Source organism: Nannospalax galili, unplaced genomic scaffold (genome assembly GCF_000622305.1).
Source record: "Nannospalax galili isolate Female #2095 unplaced genomic scaffold, S.galili_v1.0 scaffold211, whole genome shotgun sequence".
Lineage (NCBI taxonomy): Eukaryota > Metazoa > Chordata > Mammalia > Rodentia > Spalacidae > Nannospalax > Nannospalax galili.
In genome coordinates, this window is record NW_008329624.1 from 3,338,244 (window position 1) to 3,344,243 (window position 6,000).

At 40.8% G+C, this 6,000-nt stretch overlaps 1 protein-coding gene across 4 annotated transcripts in view; it reads left to right on the plus strand.

The window, feature by feature from the left end:
- The window catches only part of Tulp4 (TUB like protein 4), a 223,062-nt gene that overhangs the window by 97,961 nt on the left and 119,101 nt on the right, over positions 1-6,000 (plus strand). The window lies entirely within an intron of this gene.

Genomic DNA, 6,000 nt, shown 5'->3' on the forward strand with positions numbered 1-6,000 from the left:
GGCACACAGTGCTGCACTGTGCTTGTGTCTGTCAGAGGACAACTTGTGGGAGTTGGCTTTCCCTTTCCACCATGTGGGTTCTGGGTATTGAACTTGAATTGTTAGGCTTGGTGACAAGTGCCTTTACCACTGAGCCATCTCGTTGGTCTTGAATTATTAAAAATTTTTAAAAATTACATTTGTGTGTGCATGCATGTGTGAGTCACTGAGAGCAGGTAGGGTAGAGGTCAGAGGACAACTGTGGGAGTCATTCTTGTCTCTTCTGCCACATAGGTCCTGGGATCAAACTCAGGTCATCGGGGTTGGAAATAAATGCCTCTACCCAGTGAGCCATCTCCAGTTTAGTATTCTTGAGATGAAATGTAGGACTCTTGCTGTTATCTAGTCCCTTCCCCTATCCCCATGAGGTGGTGCTAAGTCTGAGCCCCCAGGTGAGGTTGTTACTGTGGGACAGTTTTGAGTAGAGCAATGTCAGGAGCAGCTGTCATCATTAACCACAACCAGATTCCCTTTGGAGAGGAATGTGGTAGGAAAGTCCAGACAGATTAAGATTATTTTATCACTTTCTTTTTATCACTTTCTTTTTTTTTTTTTTTAGTCTTTTTGAGACACAGTCTCCCTGTAGCCCCAGCTGTCCTGGAACTCACTATGTAGTCCAGGCTGGCCTTGAACTCACAGAGATCCGCCTGCCTCTGCCTCCCAAGTGCTGGAACTACAGACATGTGCTACCACGCCTGGCTTAAAAAAAAATATTTTATGTGTATGAGTGTATTGCCTGCATGTATGTAAGTGCACCCATGTTGTGCAGTACTGCAGGGGTCAGAAGAGGGCTTCTGATTCCCCTGTAACTGGAGTTAAGGACGATTTGTAGCCACTGTGTAGGTGCCAGGAATCAAACCCGGGTCCTCTGCAAGAGCACTCGGTGCTCTTAACCACTGAGCCATCTCTCCAGCCCATCACTTTCATTTTTATTGAGTAGTTTTCTTTATAAAGAGCATATAACACCATTTAGAGTATATGATACCAACTGCCTCCTGATTTTAAAAGTTAACTTATTTGTAGCTGAATTTGTTTACCCCACCTATTTTTCCTTATAGGGCTTTTTTTTTTTCTTTTTTGGATCACCAACATAAAACAAGCTTTACTTAAGAATATTCAGACTTGGCATTGAAATTTCATATAGTAGTTGGAAGACTAGTTTGAGATTACTTTTATTGGTCATTATCCAGAAGGATAATGATGAAATAGCTCTGTTGTATAACTGTTCCATGTCTAAAAATATTTGAATGGCATCCACATTTGCCTAGGGATGTGAACTCATACTTGTTAATTATCTGTACTGACTCAGACCACAGACTTGCTTCCAGTCTGTCCTGCAAAGTGATCCTCCGTAGATCATGCTAAGCCTCTTCTAGTGAAGTTTGATACTGTACAGATACTAAGAGCATGGTAAATGGATTGATGTTTGTCCAGGTTTGACTAACACTGAGGGGTTTCATGATGGTGTTTATACTTTCCTGAAGTCTTTGGTGCCTGAGGTTGTAGAGTGTTCCATACCTTTGTGTACTTGATCTGTACACAAAACCTATGTTGTGACTCTGGCTCCACACAGCCTGTGTGTTGTGACTCTAGCTCCACACAGCCTGTATCTTGGAGCCAGGGAGGGTTTCATGTTTGGCTCTACGCTGGCTGAGATTTATATTCCTTTGATTGTTGTGTCACATGAAAAACAATAGAGCTTTCTCTTAGAGCTTGTGTGTACAAGTTACAGATTATTTATTGAGTCTAAAAATAGGCAGATAATTGCTCTGGGATCAGATGTAGTGGTTCAGAGAGGACTTTATTGGGTAATATGATAACACATGGCAGATTGCACAGAGAAACTCACATTTTGTTTAGAGTTAAAAGTCCTATTTTTTTCTTTAGATATATTTATTTTTATTTTATGTGTATGATCATAAGTACATCACTTGTGTGCAACATGTAGAGGCCAGAAGAGGGCATCAGATCCCCTGGAACTGGAGTTACAGAGGTTGTGAGTTCCCATGTGGGTGCTGGGAACTGAACCCAGGTCCTCTGGAAGAGCAACCAGTGCTCTTAACCTTTGAGCATCTCTCCAGCCCAAGGCTCCTATTTCTTATCCGCTGCAAATAGCAGCTAGAATTTTACCTCTCATTCTTTCAGTGCCTGTTTCCATTGAAGAAAAGGATAAATCACAGCATGTTTTGTTTTTTTGTTATAAGTCAGTACACACACTCACTGTTTGTAATGTTTTAATTTTATAAATGTCTGTTTAAATTGTGAAATAATTGATGTCATATTAAAAGAAAAATTCAGCTTTTGGGGTACACAGATGTTTTATCTTCATTGAGGCTGGCAAAAAAAAAAAAGACAGAAATTACCTATCAAAACTTCACATTCAAAATAAGTAGGAAGAAACCATTGTGTGTTAAATACAGAGGAAATGGGATATTTTGTAAAGGACAGGTAATTTGACTAAGCAAATGAACAGTAAGTAAATGACTAATAAATAATTCCACTTAGAACTCTTCATTTAGTCACGTTCCAGTTAAGTAGTAAGAAGGTGAGTACTGTAAAAACATACTTTGTTTTTTCTGAGGAGCTGTGAACTTGGGAGTTTTATATATAATTGAAAGCTAACAATATAAAATGTACACTTGAAACATTGAGAGGCAGAGAGTTGGCTTAGAGGGGAGAATTCTCAGCTGGGAGCTCTTTTGTCCCAGCCACTGAATCACTAGGAAGCCTAGAGCAGCTCCTGTGTCCTCTGCCTGACGTCCTCCTTCCAGGATGGGGCAGAATGATTTTTCTGCTGAAGCACTTCTGCTTTAGTAGTTCTTACAGTAGCTGTCTTTGGGGGTAAACCTGTTCTTCTAATTTTAGGAAATGTTTTTATTTCATCCTCTTTCCTCCTAAGCTTGGTGTTCCGTGTTGATGGTGGGTTTTCTCTTAAAACTGGAAACTCATGTTACCGCACGCTGGTGCTCATGGCTGCTGTTGAGGAGTCTGCTGTCAAATTTCTGTTCCCTCCAAAGAGGTTTTCTCCTACTTAGTATTTTGTAGCCACACAGCAGTCTGTCTAAAGGACAGATTTTCCTCCACACTCTGAGCTTTCAGTGTCTAGATTCCTGTCTCCATTTCTGCAAAGTTTTTACCATTGGTTCTGATTCTGCTGCCCCACCATCCTTTCTCGCTCCATTTCTGGAACTCCTGTTGTACTATGGATGTGTGTCTTCTTGGTCCATCTGTAGCCTTGTGTAGCTTCTCTGTGGATGTTCTCTTTTCTAAATTTTTAAATTTAAATTATGTTATGTGTATGAGTGTTTTGACTGAATGTATGTAATTGCACCATGTGCATGCAATGCCCACAGAGGCCAGAAGAGGGTGTCAGATTCCCTGGAACTGGAATTGTGAGCTGCCATGTGGGTGCTAGGAGCTGAACCCAGGTCTGTTCTTAACCCCTGAGCCATCTCTCCAGCCCTACCTTTTCTAAACTCTTGAATGGGTTTCTTTCTTACTAGCTGTTGTTAATATTTCTCATTTTCAATATTTCAAGTAGGTTTTTGTTTTCTCATCTACCTCTTTTGCTTCATTAAACTGTCTTATTTTGTCTCCAATATTTTTTTCCATCCCTTGTTAGGTTCACAGTTGAATTAATACAGTTATACAATATTGAACTCAGTATAAACCCTGTAAGATATAAAATTGAATGAGTTTTTACCCTTTAAAGAAGGGCATCACCAAGCCTGGCCTGCTACATTTTAAAAATATTTTTTATTTTTTTTAGAAGAAGCATATCATTAGAGCTTTAACATGCCCAATAACAGATTCCAGAGCAAAGACACAGCTCCCCCAAAAGTGGCTATAAAATTCCTAGGTTTGTTGTTGAATCAATACAGTTATACAATATTGAACTCAGCATAAGCCCTGCAAGACACAAAATTGAGTAAGTTTTCAACCCTCAAAAAAGATCTCTATTTCATTCCAAAATATTCTGTTCCCTACAGAAACACTCATTGTTTTTGCTACTAACACTGAGATGCTGGCGCTTGCATCTCTAATCTGTATGTATCTGATCCTTACTAGTCATAAACATTTGCACTCGGATCCTTGGCGCCTGTGTATGTCTACAAAGTCATCGGGTAGATTTCAATGGTAATGTTTATCACCTCTACTAATTAATATGACGTAAACTTTTATGCTTCCTCCTCAAATATAATACATTTTTTAATCTGATTTTTTTCTGTGTGTGTATATCACACAGAACATCCCAAGCCATCTTATTCAACTATACACCCACTTCCCAGATGGCACCCTCCCATGGCCTCCCTCCCCCCACTAGAGCCCTTATACTCTGATATCCCTGCTACTGTCTGCTGTGTTGTCGGCACCCCAGCCATTACCCACTAGTTGCCCTTCTGGTGAATCTAGTCAGCCTATCTAGAGGTCTTTGTTTTAGGAAGGTCAGCTGTTCCTCATCTAACGGCAGTCAGTTGTCAGTATTCCTTTACATAAGATTGGGGTCTGCTGTTTATTTTCCCAGTTATACGCTGCATTACTATCTGGGGGTCCCTTGGGCCACCCTGGCCACCAACTCAAAAGAAGGTATCTCCTATCTGGCATTGTTGCTTGTTTTGTAGCCTTTAGCTATGCATATGGACTCTTAAGAAATTATATTGGCCCCTTTAATCTTTGGTTATACTTTCCTTTTGAGTGTTTAAGGCCATACAGTTGGCCCAGATAAACCAATTTATTTTTACTATTAAGGTCGTTTGAGGAGCTGTTCCTCAGGGGTCACATAGGCTTGGGAGGTACCCCTGGCTCCTTTCTTTTACCAGTTCCGCCTCTGTGAAGCTAAGTCAAAGGTCCTGCTCGACCATGGTTGGCTTCGCTTGGAAGCATGGAGGAAATGATTCCTCTGTGTTGACCCTCCTCTTTGTAGACTGGACACTGGTCCATGTCCATCTGGTGGGGTCTCCTTGGCCTCCTTGATCAAGAGAACAGGTGACCCACCACAATTACAGGACATTTTGGGAGATGCTCATAGTCCCCTGGGACTAGTCAACCTAGGAGGGCAAGGAGCGAAAAGTGTCCTTCATGTCCCTCTGATCAAATTAGTATAGGCCTCAAAGTATGTCTGTTAAACATCCAAGAAGGTTAGTTTCACCAGTCTGGTACATTTAATTACTGTGTACCATGTAGATAAATCTTGAGTAAAGACCAATTGTTCTCAGATAAACCTTACCTAGATATATATTTCTTGATCTCGTATGTATAATTTGTCAGTAGGTTGTGGAACTAATATGGTTCCCTCTGGTTTTTAAAACTAGCTAGGCATTATTTATCTCTCACATTGTCTCACCCCTCCATCATCGTTTCCCCAGTTAAGGTGCCCCCATCTTCCCCCATTCTCCCTTAATAATCTCCCTTCTCCTATGGTCCTACCTCTCACGAGCTCCTTCTTTCCCTTCATCCCCTAGGTTCCTTGTATACCCCCCCTTAAACTAACCGAATTTTTGTCCATATCTCCCTTATTAAGGCCTGTTTCCTACTGTTCTTCTCATTCAGGTTCTTTCTTTTCCTTTACCTCCCAGGTTCCCCTTTCCCCACATCCTCTCCAACATTTGGTATCATTTGTTCTCTTGATCTTACCCAGTCTGACTCAGGGAGGATGAAATCTTAAAGTGGTTTAAGGTGCTTCTTAGCCATCTTTATTTCTTCTTTTGAGAACTCTCTGTTCAGCTCCTTAGCCCATCTTTTAATTGGGTTACTTCTTGTCTTGATTCTGTTTTTTGAGTTCGTTATATATTCTGGATATTAAACCTCTCGGATGTGTCGCTGGTGAAGATTTTCTCCCATTCTGTGGGTTTTCTCTTTACTTTCCTGGTTGCCTCCTTTGATACACAGAAGCTTTTTAGTTTAATGAGGTCCCATTTGTTGATTCTTGACCTTGTTTCCTGAGCAATTGATGTCCAGTTT